We start from the raw sequence: 16,363 nt of genomic DNA, 5'->3' as shown, positions 1-16,363 counted from the left end.
TTTTTTGTTTTTGTTTTTCCCCATCTGCTAATTCATTCCACAAGTGGCCACAACAGCCATAGCTGAACCCATATGAAGCCAGGATTGAGGAGCTTCTTCTGGGTCTCGCACATGGTACAGGGTTCCAAGGCTTTGGGTCATCCTCGACTGCTTTTCCAGGCCACAAACAAGGAGCTGGTGGGAAAGTGGAGCAGCTGAAACATGAACTGCTGCCCATATGGGATCCTCGTGCCTGCAAAGCGAGGATTTAGCCATAAGCCATCGTGCTAAGCCCCTGGTATCAGTTCTTCCTGGATACATTCTAACATCCTGTCAGGCCTAGCACATTCCAAATTTTTATCAGAGACTGGAGGGTACAAGTTAAGAGGATTTCGAACCTACAAATGACACCTTCTTAATGTCTGCGATAAAAATGCTATCAGTGGTTTTTGACAAATTACAAATAGCCCATTAAAAATAAGATAAAGACCAAGGCAAATTGAGATAATGCCAAAGGACTTGAAATAGAACAGCTAAGAAGTGGAGATAAAAGAAGTAAAACACACACACACACACAAGGTCTCAGAAGGTTGTCATTTTTGCAGGAAAGAGCCTGGGCTATAGAAAATCAAGATGCCTGATGAGCTTAACAGCTAAGGAAGTCTTTTATCATAAATCCATATCCCACAGAAACATCCTCAAACGAATCCACTGACTCTACATCCTGGACAATTGGAAACTCAAGCTGAGTCTGCCAGTTATTCTGGAACATGAACCATCTCAATAGTTTAATGATTACATCGACAGAAAAAGAGTTGCCTTCCGTTTTTACCTACCGAAAGTCCACAACAAGCAGAGCTGGGTCAAGGCTGAAGTTGAGAGCTGATGACTTGAGCCAAATCTCATGCATGGATGTCGGGAACCCAGTCACTTGAGCTACCTCTCATGGTCTGCAGTAGCAAGCATCTGTAATCCAGAACCAGAGCCAAGAATGGCTCAGTACCTGAGTGGGATGTGGGCTTTGTAACTAGCATCCTAACCACTGGGTCATCCTAACCAATGATATTTCTAAAAAGCATAATGATATTTTTAAGGAATATCACATATTAGATTCTCCACCTTTGTTCCAGCTGATCAAAATTACAAAGAATGGGTTCTCATTCTGCTCTAGGAGGGAGGTAAAGACTATGGAGAAGCCCAAAGGAGGGAGGAAGGAGAGATAAGTGGTGAACAGAAATTCTCAGGGGAGCATATGGTTAGATGACTTGTTGGAAGGGCTGTTAAGAAACAATGACCTTTGGTTATTTTCAGGTTATCAGAAAACCTACAAAAAAAAAAAAAAACACCACATTGCACAGAGAGTCACCATTCCAGATGTTGAAAAAGGGGAAACCTAGTTCACTTAGCTTTCAGACATTAAGGTGCTAAGTTATGTGGTGTAAGGACTTCCAAGCAATAAGGGTAGAAGATCCCAGAAATGTGTCACAGGGACTTGTTCTGTGACAGTTGTGTGTGAAGTCCCTTTCTTGTCTATATAACTTTTCAAATCCACCTACCTCTACAATTATAACTTGATGTCACAAAACCTTTCCAAACAGCCTCTTAACTATATGCATACACACACAGACACTGCCCAGTACTCCATGAGGATACTTGGTGGATATGGAAACAAAGAGGAGTGGATATGGCATTGTTTTCATCAGTGACTGAGAGCACAAGCAAATGGCAAACATCTGAAAGTAGAACATTGCAAAATGCATGCATTGTATGTATCAAAAGGTCAGCATGAAACACCATCGTTATGGTAAGCCTGCCCCTCCACGCCCTCCTACACGTTGCACATTCGCACAGCTTTGCAGCTTGCATAAGCCTCCATTGTGAACTCATCAGCAAGTATGACTTCTGCAAAGGGTAGCTGTTCTGCAAATCTGGACCAGTGATGCTCTACCCTGGCTGCCATCACTTGGAAAACATTTCCAAACACCGTGAAATTCTAATTTAATTGGCCTCAAGACTATGCAGGATTTTGTTTTTGTTGTTGTTGTTGGTTTTGATTGTCCGCTTATTTGTTTTTAGGTTCTAGGGTTATACTAATGTACAGCCAGAATTAAGTCTTATTGAGATGCTCAGACATTCTTAGTAATGAAGCTAATAATCACAGTAAAACTTTCAAGACAACAAGGCCTAAGTGGGGAAATTATTACTATGCCAGGTCCTTATTTTATGGGCCCTTAACATTTTAGTTGGAATACAATAGCTAACACTCAGATTTTGTTTTTAGGATTTATTTCTTTTTATCTGAATGGTACATTTACAGAGAGCAGGGGAGCTAGAGAAAGAAGGTCACCATCTGTTGATTCACTCCCAAAATCAGCAATTTTCTGACCCAAAGCTAGGAGACGGGAACCTCTTCTGGTTCTCCCATGTGGGTGCAAGGTCCCAAGGCCTTGGGCCATCCTCTGCTGCTTTCTCAGGCCTCAAGCAAAGATATAGTTATAGCTATATAGCAGCCAGAACACAAACCAGTGCCCATATGGGATCCTGCAGGGTGTAGGATTAGCCTGTTGAACCAGTCTCTGTCCCAACACTCCAATTCCTATTACAAAAAATACTCATAGGAACTCTGCTATAACAACATAAGATACAATTTGTCCCTAGGAAGAAATCTCGTCAGGAGTAGTCACATAGCCCTTGTTTTCTCCCTTCCTCTGCTTGTTCTTTGAAGCCACAGTCTCCTCCCATGCTCCTTTGTTTCACCTGGGCTCATGGCTCAGGCTTCCTAGCAAGGGAGCCAATACAGTGCACCTGGTTTTCTCTCCATGGCTCAGCAAAATTCCTGGGATGCCCATTGCTGCAGAAAGCAACACAAGACCTCAAGACAGGGTCATTTCTTCAGTCCCTGACATGAGCAGAGACTCCAAGTCCCTGAGTGGTGCTTTGATGATGCCCTAACCTCAGAGTTAATGTGGAGACCAACCTCAGAGGAAATCTGAATCCCAATGTTCTTTTGAGCTCAGGCCTTAAAAATGACTTTTCGCCTTTGGAAAGTCGCTCTCTAGAGAACAGTTTCTTCAGCCTTAACATTCAAGATGTAGAAAAAGGTGCTCTGCTTGCATTTGACTAATCTTGCTAACAGAGTGCAGGGTTGTAACAGTGCATATAGCCCAGCAAGAGTATTTTCATTTCCGTCTTCCTGGGTGTTACCAATTGGCATCCTCACCTTGACATTCAGACAAGGGTTTCAGTTAAATCATCTTGAGCTTCCTGGTGGCTGAAGGTAAACATGCCACAAACAAACACTGCGTCCTGAACAACAGCAAGAGTTGGCGCTTTCTTCTCCCTCTCATCTGAGCTTAGAGCTTTGGGGTCTGTCTTTTGCGATGCTCTTGCCTCCAGCTTATCTGTGTGTGCTCAGGATGGATCAGAAAATCAGGTCCAAGGTTAGCCACAAGCTTTCAGTTTTGTTTTGCTCTGTTTTGAAACCAACTAACTTATCTTAGTTGATGTAACAGGGAAGTACATAATTACTTGGAACTTCTGGCAGCGCCATGGTCTTCAAAGGGTCTAGCTCCATAGAAAGTCTTCACACTTTCTGAGTGCCTGCAGTTGTCTAATTCACCTAGCTCCTGGAGCTACATTGCTGAAGCATTTTTAACGGCCCATCTGTGAGCAATAGGATCAGATGACTAAGAGCTGTAGAGCAGAAGCAGCCTTCCTTTGAGTCACATTTTCCCATTGCCCAGCTGCAGAGTTTATTTCTCCCAGGCCCATATAAAGTTTAGCATTTAGAGCTTTGCATGATTTTTAATCCCTTCACTTAGCACTCCAGCTGCGTGTTCTCAAGGTAAACACCAAGCTGTCTGAATTCCAGATCACCTGAAAATTCTTCGGGAACTTATCAGCTCCTATGCCAAAAATCTGGCAGTTTGGCTTCTATGTCTTTGACCTAGCAGTGGAGAGGGTCATGTCTGAATCTGTGTTCAGTACTAGCTCGGTTTGGAATTCCAGACTCCTGCTAATGCCCCTAGTCAGTAGTGGTAATGGCTGAGTTGATTGGGCTCCTGTCACTCCTGTGGAAGATGTACATTGAGTTCCTGGCTCCAGAATTTGGTCTGGTCAGGCCCAGCTACTTGGGGCATTTAGAAAGAAGACTACAAATAAATTTTTAAAATAAATATAAACAAATAAAAATACCACTTTAAAAATCTGTAGGTTTGAGCCCATAATTCCTGATAAACAAAAATTGAGTTAATCTTTTTCCTTGTGGTAATCCAATTTTGTTTGATTTTCTCAACAGTGTGCCTGTGTTTAAAACAAAGAATTAATTGATGAATACAATTACTAATTCCTGGACCAGATAATACCCTCACAACTCTTCTACCTGCAGGAGTTATTAGGTTAGTGCTCTTGTTATTAGGAAATAGAAAGATAATGGTAGTGTTCGCTAGTGGTTTCATTTATTCAGCAGATAGTAATTTAGTACTTTCTGTCTTTCACAGAACTCATAGTCTAGTAGCAGAAATGATAACCACACACACATCATCATCATCATCATCATTATCATCATCTATTAAGTATATGTGTGATAGATACGTGAAACTCAAAAAGACCAAGATGAGTAAACAGCGTCAAGACTAAAAAGAAGCCTTTGAAGAAAGAACATTTAGTTTAAGGTATTACACATAACTCAGAATTAACACATAATAGAATGTTCCAAACAATTCCAACAGTACATGGGGGAGACTAAGGCACGACAGAGCTTGGGACTTTGTTGAAGGGGAAACTATTAAAAAGGAACTGTCCCCCTTCAGTTACTCATAGCTGGCTCATCAGCATGGATCTGTCCATTTCCATCTTGCAGTTATTCTATCCCTACACAATAGGTGCTTCATACATGTTGAATGAATGCATGAAGGCCACAGTACTTGCAAACCAAAAGTGTCTGCCATAAACAAGCTCTTTGGTATTGGCAAGCTTCGGGCTAGATAGGCTGAATTTCTAGATCCATGGTTTTTAACTAGCTGTAGTTTTGCCTTGTGTCCCAGAGCACATTTGGCAATACTGGAGATGTTTTTAGTTGCCATAATTTGGACAGCACTACTGCCATCTCTCATCTCTTAGGTAGAGGCCAAGCATGCTGATATTTACTCTACAGTGTATAGTACAGTACTCCCTACCCCACAACAGACCAATCCTGCCCAAAGTGACAATAGTGCCTACATGGAGAAGCTCCGAATTACATGTGGAAGCTGGATCAGGGCCAGCTCAGTGGCTCAGCATGCTAATCCTTCACCTGCAAGTGCCAGCATCCCATATAGGGTGTACCAGCTACTCCAGTTCCAATACAGATCTTTGCTTATGGCCTGGGAAGGCAGTGGAGGATTGCCCAAGGCCTGAGCCCCTTCATCTATGTGGGAGGCTGGGAAGAGGATCCTGGCTCCCAGCTTCAGGTCAGCTCAGCTCTGGCCATTATGGCCATCTGGGGAGTGAACCAACAGACGAAGGGCCTCTCTTACTGTGTCTATCTTTCATTCTGGAAAAATCTGCATTTTTAGTAAAAGTAAATAAATCATTAAAAAAAACGCACACAAAAGTTAGGTAATTTTGCATAACAGGTTGAGACCTTGCAGGAACCAATTGTATATCCATCCTTTTCTTCACTTGCCATTCAGTGATCAAAGCTATAGAGATGAATTGCATGCATTTGCTGTTTATCTGACATATTCCTAGAACTAAAGGGAAAAAGTCTCTCAGCAGTGAAGGAAGGCAAGGGCTATTCATAATCTGGTATGACGTAACTGAGGGGTAAGAAGAGATCTGTGTCATCAGACAGTATACTGAAGAAACTAAAAAGAAACCAAGAGTGTCTAAAAAGCTCTGCTTGAAACAAATGTGTCATAGACCAATAGGTAGCTTGAAAATACTGTAGACATTTCCGTGTCTTACATATTTGTCAGGATAGGAAGAGTTTCTATTTGCCTTAGTGTGGTAATCATTCATATCTGTCTGACGACACGCCCAGAAAGTTAAAAGAATAACAAATGCTCACATGTAAACACAGAATTTCACCAGCAAACCAGACCTCCGGATAAATCCTTATAATTGCGTGTTTGGATAAAATAAGATTTCCGTGTGTTAACTGAGGCAAGCCTTTTCCATGGGGAACAGAACTTTCAAAATGTTGAAGGGGTATTGCCGTTTTTGTCCAGGATGGCAGACATATACATGCCCCAAGATTGTTGCCCATCCCTGGTCAGGTTTACCAACCAAACATCCAACCTCCGTGATCCTTTCCTTGGCCTTGTTTCGCCTTCTTTTACCTTATTCATGTTCTATGTCATTTGTTTGATGACACTGCACATCCATTAATGCCATTAAATCAACGCAAGAAGCTTGAGGAGGAAAAAAGTATTAGAAGACGTTGCCTTCTGCTTTGTGTTGGGCAATCTGCATGTATATGGGTTTTGTGATTATGAAATTGGCAGTTCCTGTGGGCAGGAGAGACCGGGTTTGGGATGAAGCTCCCAGGCATCTTTGACTGTGAGGCACCAAGTGTGGATTTAGGTCCCTACCTGTGATTCCTATAAAAAAGGGTAGGCAGCCTACACAGAAAGGTATGCAAATACTCTGAAATCCTCTTATCATTGAAGATAACCTTTTTTTCCTCTACAAAGTTGCTGTACATAGGGCTTACCCAACACTGTCCCAAACTGGATGGCTTACAGCAACAGAAATGTGTTGTCTCAGAGTTTTGGAGAGTCAAGTCAAATCCTGCCAAGGGATCTTTCGCTGTCTCTTCCTAGTGCGTCTTTGTCATTCCTTGGACTGCTGCCACAGAACTTCAGTCTCTGCCTTGAACATCACATGCCCTTCCCTTTGAATAATTTTACACGGCCATCCTTGTAAGGACATCAGATCACATTGGATGAGAGCCCCACACTACTCCAGCATATACTCATCTTAATCCATTACATGTGTGAGGACCTTACATCCAAACAAGTTCTCATTCTGAGAAACTGGGGAATTAGAACTTCAGCTCACCTGTACTGTAATTTAATGCTCAACATGGTGAAAACTAGGAATGAATATTTTTGTTGTCAGAACAAAACATTATTTTCTAAGAAGTGCAGAAGATGGAAAAACCTGTCTTCAAGTGAAAGGAAATGAGGATAAAATAAGAAATGAATCCAAAGCACAGGTAGTTCCAAGCACTTAATATTGACAACTTCTCTGATACATCAAGGCACTCAATACCAGGCCAAACTAGGTTCTTCTCCCCATAGCATCCTTGGTCACCATGGTAGTGAGTTTCAGTGGCTGATTGGCTGGAGATAAGCTGACACTACTTACTCACCTAATGGCAGGATGTAGACTTAAGCAGTCAGCTACATGGAGCCATCTCAAGAATGCCAATGCTTTTCCTTTACCAAACATACATTCTCAGTCTGCCTTGTGCTATCCTTTTGCTGGTTAAAGCATTTGGACCACAGCTGCTGATGTAGCAAGCATTGTCCTAAACACGTTGCATAAGCTAATTCATTTAATCCTCAAGACAATCCTGGGAGGCAAGCATTGTCATACCCACAGGTAACGGACAAGAAAGAGAGACAGAGATTTTACAGATTGTATGAGAAAACACTAAGAACAGGGAATCAAGCCCCGTCACTACAATATGAAATTGGGCACCAGACTGCTTTTCAAAAGTCTCATCCATTCAGACCTGAGTGTTACACTTCTCAGATCCTCCTGCATAACAGAGAATGAAGTCTAAGGCAGCTTTGTTTCTCAAAGTATTCTCCCCTGACCACCAAATTAAAATGTTGGGAGGAGGAACAGATGTGTGGACCCTCTACCCTCTGGGCACTGGTTCAGTCTCAAAGTTGAGGCATGGAAATTGTAATACATATCCCCCCAGAAAATTCCTGAATATGCTGATGTTTGTGAACCATTGATCCAAAAGGAGTGCTTTAGAGGAAAGAGTGACGTCACATGGTCATCCAGATCGCAAAGCTGTAGGGACACAGGTAGCTGACTGCCAGTGAAATGGTTCCGTGTCCTGCCTAGAGAAGAGTGAGGTTGAGGGGAATGAGAGGAGTATGGAAAGCAAGGTTTGAGAGCCGAGAAAGCCAGCCACGCCATCCTGCTCAAGATCACACACCCTTTCCAGAGTGGAAGTTGTCACTTGCTGAATTGAGGAGGCATTTTCTGTCAGTTTGGATGGGAGTTTGGGTGCAGGCAATGAAGAACAGAGCCCATGCATTCTGCATTTCCTGCAGGTTGTTTGTGCAGGGCTACACAGGCAGGTCTCTAAGAGCAGGCTGTGGGGTCCAAGAAAGGGTGTGGTAGAAGAACTGAATGAGAAACCAACAGTGCCAAGTCCTGGATTTGATCTAGTTACGGGGCATAACTCCCCTGAGCCTTATTCTACTAATTTATAACAGAAAAAAATAAAGCTTGCCTTGAAGATATTCCCATAAATGACAGGGCATACATCCACTGAGGCATATAATATTTTCTAAAATGTAAAGCATTGCTATGCCGAAGCCATTGTCAAAGTCCCCTGCCTTGAAATGCATCTGACACGCTGGGGATTTGACAACACAAAAGACAGCTGGAGATGCCCCCTTGCTCTGTGCCTCCTGTCCACTCGCACCAAGAAAGAACACACAGCAAAATTCATTCTAACGTACATATTATTCCTCACACACCTGCTTTCCTGCACAGAGGACACAAGCTCAGGCATCGGAGCATGTGTGCACATGTGCACTTCACACACACACACACACACAAACAGGAGGAAAGTCGAGACTGGAGGTGACAAAGCCCAAAGTAACGATTCTTGCTTCCTCCCAGAGAACCTGCTCCTCCTAATGGTGCACTATGTCCCCCTACTTTCAAGCTGAGTCCACCAACTGCAGCACTTAACATCACTGGGGTAAAATGCAACCAACTGAAAACTGCAGTAATCCAGATTTTCTAAATTACTTTTCCTCAAAACCATGAACCTCTGGGCTTCAACTGCCTGCTCCTCTGAGGGCTTTCTCCACTGCTCCAGGCCCTCAATGACAATCAGCCCCTGTTTCGTTTTGGGCAAGGCTATGATATGGCAGAGCTCTGGCCAATAGAAAATAGCCTTGGAATGAAAGAAGATGCCAAAATAAACAAAGCATACCTGGAATATCACATAAAGAGTTTATAAGAGATGATGTTGTGATTAATAAAATATATTACGAGTTCTTCAAAGGATTTGCAGAAAATGAACTTTACAAGTAAAATTATTTTGTTACAAAAACATTCTGAAAATCATTATATGAGGAGTCTCCAAAGTTTAAGGAAAATATGTAATGAAGTAATTATGCATGGATATCATGTTGGGTTTTTTCTCCAAACTTATCTTTTTTGTGGGTCTCTCATGTGGATGACAGCAGCCTAAATACTTGGACCATCTGTTGTTTTCCTTGATCAGTTAGCAGGGAAATGAATCAGAAGTGGTGGAGCCTTGACTCTACCCAGTACCCACATGGGATGCTGGTGTTGGCAGGCATCAGTTTAATCCACTGCACCATAACACTAGTCCCTAGTCCCCACTTACTACAAATGTTTTCACGCAGTCATACGTCTACCTCCATTCAGTAGAAATGCATAGCTCCCTTAGCATATTATTTTTTTAAAAAAAGTTTTTGAACATTCATTTATTTACTAGAAAGGCAAAGCTGTAGAGAGGGGAAAAGGGGAGAGAGAAAGGGAAGGAAAGAGAGAGAGAGAGAGAGAGAGAGAGAGAGAGAGATCCCCTATCCATTGCTTCACTCCCCAAATGGCCATAATGGCTATTTGGCTGCTTTCACAGTCCATCAACTCAGGACTTGAAGCAGAGACCACACAGAATTCCAGGGCCACAAGCAGTGTCTTTACCCACTAAGTTACAGTGCTGCCCATGTTCATACCAGCTGAAGAAATACATATTTGCAAATTTACATGTATTAACACAGGTATTGTTTTACTGAGTATTGTAGGGGACACTGGGATGGCTGCCTCAAACACAGACCCTTCCCTAATTTCTGGCAGGGTTTAGTCACTTATCACCGAAATGACTTTTTCTTCATGGGTAAATAAAAGAGTATTTGTTATTGTTATGATGAACATAACCCACAACATCATTAGTTGATGAAGAGAAGCATATGGGTGGATTACGGTACAATAAATGGAAAAAAGAGAGATTATCCCAAGGCCTTGAGATTACTGGGAAGCAACAAGAAGGAGATACAAAGGGAAAAGAGGTCCAGGCCAGTGACTATTGTCCCCTCCATGTCCCACACCCCACACCCCATCCTCATCATTCATTCACAGAGATAGAGAAATATCCACCTTTCTGCCATCTTGCAGGTCAGCCATGCCAGTGTGCCTCAGTAAAGCATGTCCCTGAAGAAACACATGGGCACTGTTAGGGCAAAGTTCCCATGTTCTGGTAACATTTAATTGTACTCTTTCTCAACTCCGTCTGCACCCACACACTGACACACATGTTTATTTCATTGACTTCAAAGGCAGCTTAGCATGTTGGAAGTATGTGTGGGAACAAAGAAATGGAGTTGAAATTGGTCAGGCTCTCTCTGCCTGACTGCATGGTACATATGCTAGGATTTTAGAAATGTGTACTTGGTGTTTACGAGCATGTATTTGTTTATACTGGGTTTAGAATAATGAATGTAAATCTGGATTTCTATTGTCTGTGTGTTTTTCATAACAGTAATTAGCCATTTATCCCAATCCAGTAACATATATGTATATACCTAAGTTGAAAAAATCCAAGAATATTTCCACTACTTTATGCACCAATGTCCAGACGCCAGTAGCCTGGTACTCCCAGAAAGGAGCAGAAGCAAACTAGTGCCAGCAGACAAGGAGGGAAACGAATAGAATGGATAAGAAAGAGCCAACATTGACTGCAAAGGGGGCAAGAAGTATTCTCATACTAATCTATGACATAAGCAAAGGGGGGGGGGAAGCCTTGTTAGAAATACAGATGCTCAGGCCTCAGCCCAGAAAGCCTGAAATGAGCCTAGAAATTCTGCATGTTAATTAGCACCTTCCATGATTGATTATTGTACTGCATTATCTCTGCTAAGAACTCTTAAAAATTGAGAACCTTGTGGGCCCAGCATGGTAGCCTAGTGGCTAAAGTCCTCGCCTTGCATGTGCTGGGATCCCATATGGGTGCCAGTTCTAATCCCAGCGGCCCTGCTTCCCATCCAGCTCCCTGATTGTGGCCTAGAAAAGCAGTCGAGGATGCCAAAAGCCTTAGGACCCTGCACCAGTGTGGGAAACCCAGAAGAAGCTCTGGGCTCCTGGCTTCAGATTGGCTCAACTCCGGCCTTTGCGGCCACTTGGGGAGTGAATTATCAGACAGATCTTCCTCTCTGTCTCTCCTCCTATCTGTATATTTGCCTTTCCAATAAAAATAAATAAATCTTTAAAAAGAATGAAACTTTCCTGGAAGTCCCACACAAGAGACTTCCATCTGGATCTTGTTGGCCAGAACTGAGTCACTTGGGTATCCTAACCCAGTCACTCAGCAAAAAAGTTAAGGTTGTTATGACAAATCTAAAACCAATCATGACTTATTTCCGAGATCAATGGAATCTTGCCATTATCTGAATCAATTAGGATTTATCAACACAGAAGTAGGACAAAGAACTAAATTAGCAGAGAAGTAAATCAAGTGAGATTTGTTAGCAGTAAATCTTGGGCAGGCAGCTGACAAATTCTTTTTCATATGCTGCTTATATCTAACACAATCTCAATTTCCACATCTAAAAAGATATGTCCCTATGTATAGGCATCATTATATATGAAATTCCAAATGTCCTTCAAGTTTCCTTCTTAGAAATTCCTATCCAGGAATAAAATGTCTACATTTTGAGACAAAAAACACAAGCTGACTCTTTTTATCTTGTGTATATATAAGCTGCTTTTAAAATACTGCCTTCAGATATATTTAACAGGAAGAAATCACTGATATTTATTACATTTGCCAGGTATTATCAAAACACAACAAGACAGATGACTTTCCTTGACGTCTGCAACTAGAACTTTGTCAACTTAGGTTTCCAAAGTTGTAGCATCAGAAGCCTACGCTGCACAAAAGTATTTAATGTCATTTATAAAAAACTAGCAATGTAAACGATTGACTTCTTGGAAAATACCTCTTGAGACACAGAGAAAACACCGAAACACATTTATGCCTTTGATCTGGGGTATCTAGTATCACTTTTGCCACAGGGCCAGCTTGTTCCATAGATTACAGAAAAGCAAATCAGTTTGTTGGTATAACTCAGCCTCATCTGAGGCACCCCAGTCTAAGAAGCTAAATGGTACCTACACCTCTTGGGTGTTTTGTTTTTGAGCACGTTTCTAATTCCTTTTCTTCTGCAAAGCCAAGAAAGCAGATAAAGTGCTACTCCCGGCAAGATCAACCCTTTTCAACATAGTAAGCTACCTTGGAAATGGGACTCCGAAGGGACTGTTTTGATGGGAAATAAAGCAAGCTGAGGTTGCATGTGAACACTGGTGATTGTCAGAAAAAAAAAAAAAGCATCACTATGTTCTCTCTGTCTCTCTCTCTCTCTCTAAGACTTATTGTATTTTTATTGGAAAGTGATTTACAAAGAGAAGGGAATATAGGGAGAAAGATCTTACAATCAATGGTTCACTTCCCAAGTGGCCACAAAGGCCAGAGCTGAGCTGATTCAAAACCAGGAGCTAGGAACTTCTTCTGGTTCTCCCATATGGATGTGGGATCTCAAGGCTGTCCTCTAGTGTTTTTCCACGCCACAAACAGGGAGCTGGAAAGGAAGTGGGGCAGCTGGGACAGGAACCAGTGGAGCCCACATAGGATGCCTTTTGCCTTGGCCTCAGACCCTAAAGGCCAGATGGTCAGAGGATGTGTGGTGACAGCAAGCTCTAGTGGAAGAGCCCAGGAAAGTTACCAAAGACTGAGCTCCAACCCTGTATCGGTCATTAAATGAGAAAGCATCATTGACATTTCTCCCAAACTCATACACTGTGGCCTTCCAAGTGAATTCCTCAGAAGGTTAAGTGGAAATACCTAGAGAAGTGAAAGGGGAGGATGGAGAAGATCCATGAGGTGAGTGATGTCAGTTCTAGGGAAACTGCATGGAGCACAAGGCTGGATACAAGCCTGGAAATCATGAAGTTACAATTCTAATTTTGGCTCTTCCACAGATACCCTTGGGACCTTGAGACTGTCAGGCCCATTTTAATCATTCCGTGCCTCAGTTTCCATATGTGCCAATTAAAGTGAGAATCCCAGGCTGGGTGCCCAAGATTATGAGAACATACCATTCGGGGCTATAAAAAGGTATCAGAACTCACAATGCAAAACATCCCAAATACTAGATGCCCTGACTTAAAAGAGAAAGGCTGACAACAGTTATTCCTTTCATAATCAAAATGTGAATATCTTATGAAGCATATCTTGGGTTGAGGAGCAAAATGAAGCAAGTAAAACTGTCATAAGAGCTTGTGGTTGCAAGGATGCATAAGCAAAAAGAATACAAATGTGGAATCCAAGTTCCAACATCACCACTTAGTATCAATGCTAAGTGAATGCTCTCAGTTCCCTCATCTGTCAATGATGGCATATCTCTCAAAGGTAGCGATGATTACAAGTTAGTTCTTTTGAAGGCTGGGATTGATAATCATCGTGTGCTTTTCAGTTAGAGTTTCTATTATAAGTACCTAAAAAGAAGCCTGGCTATCCAGGGCAAAGCATTTGTTAATGCTACTGCTTACTGTGGAGCCCTGTGCTCGTGCTAGACACCTTGCACACTGTCTCCCCCACCTCCCACGAAGGTCTATTACCATTGCTGCTACGGAAATGGAGGCAGAGAGAAGCAAAGCTTGACTTCTGGCTCCACTGTATTTTTTCTTTAGTCTGCCTTCATTTCTTTTTCTCAGTGGTGTCTCATTAGCTGAATGTTTAGTATCCCTGTCAGCCACCTTAAATTTTCAAGACGAAAGCAGAAACTGAGTATATTTATAAAACATGTTATTTTGGTCCTGTTGCTGTTCACCCCTGGAGACCTGCTCCATATTCAGTTAGATGCCTGGGAATAAATCATGTTCAGCAGCAGTTTCTGGAAAGCACTAAGAACTCAGCCATCCAGAAATTTACAAAGCAACTTAAAATGAAGCCTAAGAATGGTCAACACGTTCATTGAAAAAAAGTATTTGTGCTTAGAAAAATGGCCATTATCAAGAAACGCTGTACACAATTGTATGTTCATAGATACCTTCATTAACTGAATGTAATTATACAACATGAAACAACTATGCATCTGGTAAGTCACTGTCCTCAGAGGCCATGCTATCGGAATTATTAGCTCCCAAAAGTGTTTGGCACTTCCCCATAGAGACAATTGGAGAAATATTTTTTGTAAAGGGACGCTAAAAATCAGTTTCTTTGAGACCGCACTGGAGTCTAACATCCACCACTTGCTTGGGCAATTCATTAACATTTCCAGGTCTCACAGTTTTTTTCTACAAAATGGAAATCTCATAGTACAGAGTTGCTGAAGTTAAGTGAGAATGAATGAATTATGAATCTGTTTATAACTACCAGTCCACAAGCATTGGGAATACATTCCTCTCCTTGGGAAAGGATTTTAATGCAAAGTTTCTTAGAGTCTATTTTATAAAGAGATGGGAACCCCACCTCCTTTGTAAACTAGTTCTTAGCCTTCCTTGGGAGTGAGCATCATGTTCTGATAGGGGTGATGGGCCCTTTCCCATCACACACTCTAGACATAAGCTGAGCACCACTGCATACTCTGGTCCCAGATAAAGAAATCTGTTCTAGCAACTTGCTTTGACTTTACCAAACTTCCTGACCAAAAAAAAAAAAAAGGCGGGGGGGGGCAACTAAATGAAAGAAATCTCCTTATTTTTTATATTTCTGTAGCTGGGGAAAGAATACTGTTTCAAATAACAACCCCATAATAGACAACTGAATAAGCTACACAGAAACTACTTTGAAATATCAATAGTATTTGCTATCTATTTCCTACAACTTCTTAAAATAAGCTGGGTGGGCCCAGTGCGGTAGCCTAGTGGCTAAAGTCCTTGTCTTGCATGCACCAAGATCTCCTATGGACACTAGTTCTAATCCCTGTGGCCCCACTTCCCATCAAGTTTGCTGTTAGTGGCCTGGGAAGGCAATCGAGAATGGCCCAAAGACTTGGGACTCTGCGCCCACATGGGAGACCTAGAAGGAGCTCCTGACTCCTGACTTCGGATTGACTCAGCACCAGCCATTGTAGCTGCCTGGGAAGTGAAACAGCAGATGGAAGATCTTCCTCTCTTTCGTTCCTCCTCTCTGTATACCTTCCCAGATAGATGGAAAACCTAAAATTTTGTGTACAGACACAATGCATGTAGAAGTACTTGATGACTACTAGGTTTTATGTGATTGCCAATTCATTTCATTGCTTCCTAGTGATTATCAAAAGGGACTTCTATGTAATTCATCATACATGCACTGCTAAGATTTGCATCTGCCATTACTCAAAACTTTATTGTTTGTTTAATTCACAAGTGACACTCTCTCCGGTTAGCTTTCATTTGTATCTGCCTTCTCTTTGATATTTTCTCTTTGCTGTTCATTTCCTCCCTGTTCTTCCTAACAGGAAAGCAGATGCACCACTTCCTCTTAAGATGAACTTTCTCTTTCAAGTAATAATGTCCTGTGAATTCCTCCCTTACATGTCCTGGAATTCCTTCTGTTCTTTCTTTACCATGGCCACTTTCCTAGTCTTAACCAGTTCATGTCAAAGTTGAGGCAGAGCAGTTTTCCTGAACAGTGGCAGCAAATCTCTGCTCCAGAGTCTTCAACAGAGAGTCACTGCACACACAATGCTATCTGGTCTGTCTCCAACCTGCCTCTGCAGGCCAGACCACACAGCCCTGCCCTGCCTGCGACACCCACCGTTTTCACCCTTCCATGGTCCTGGGTCTGTCCTCATTGTATTTCCAAGATGCAGTCTCCAGAGCTCCCATCCTAGCACCCCATGACATCTTTTTTGATATTTTCCTAATGTGATTCTAACGGTGTCAGAGTCTCCTTAATCAGTTTTGACCTAACTGTTCCTTAACATTGTGTGTGGCTGTCTCCAGTAGCAGTTTAATCACAGCAAGTTCTTCATTTTTTACTGAATGCCTTGTATCCATCTCCATGTTGCTGCATTTTACTTTAAAGCCAGGATTCTGACCGTAATGATTTCATTTTTTCCCAGAGTAGTCATTCTCAATTTTCTACATGGTAAAGAAACATCTGGAGAAGAAATTATTAGCAATGTCCACATCAACA

At 42.0% G+C, this 16,363-nt stretch overlaps 1 protein-coding gene across 2 annotated transcripts in view; it reads left to right on the top strand.

Annotated features, from left to right (window-relative positions):
• CAV1 (caveolin 1) overlaps nt 1-16,363 on the top strand; it is a 30,911-nt gene that overhangs the window by 13,075 nt on the left and 1,473 nt on the right. The gene's annotated exons all lie outside the window — the stretch shown is intronic.

Source organism: Ochotona curzoniae, unplaced genomic scaffold, assembly GCF_017591425.1.
Source record: "Ochotona curzoniae isolate NIBS_2020 unplaced genomic scaffold, NIBS_Ocur_1.0 scaffold_2476, whole genome shotgun sequence".
NCBI lineage: Eukaryota > Metazoa > Chordata > Mammalia > Lagomorpha > Ochotonidae > Ochotona > Ochotona curzoniae.
Note: the sequence above shows the minus strand (reverse complement) of the source record. Positions and strands in the feature narration are given on the sequence as shown.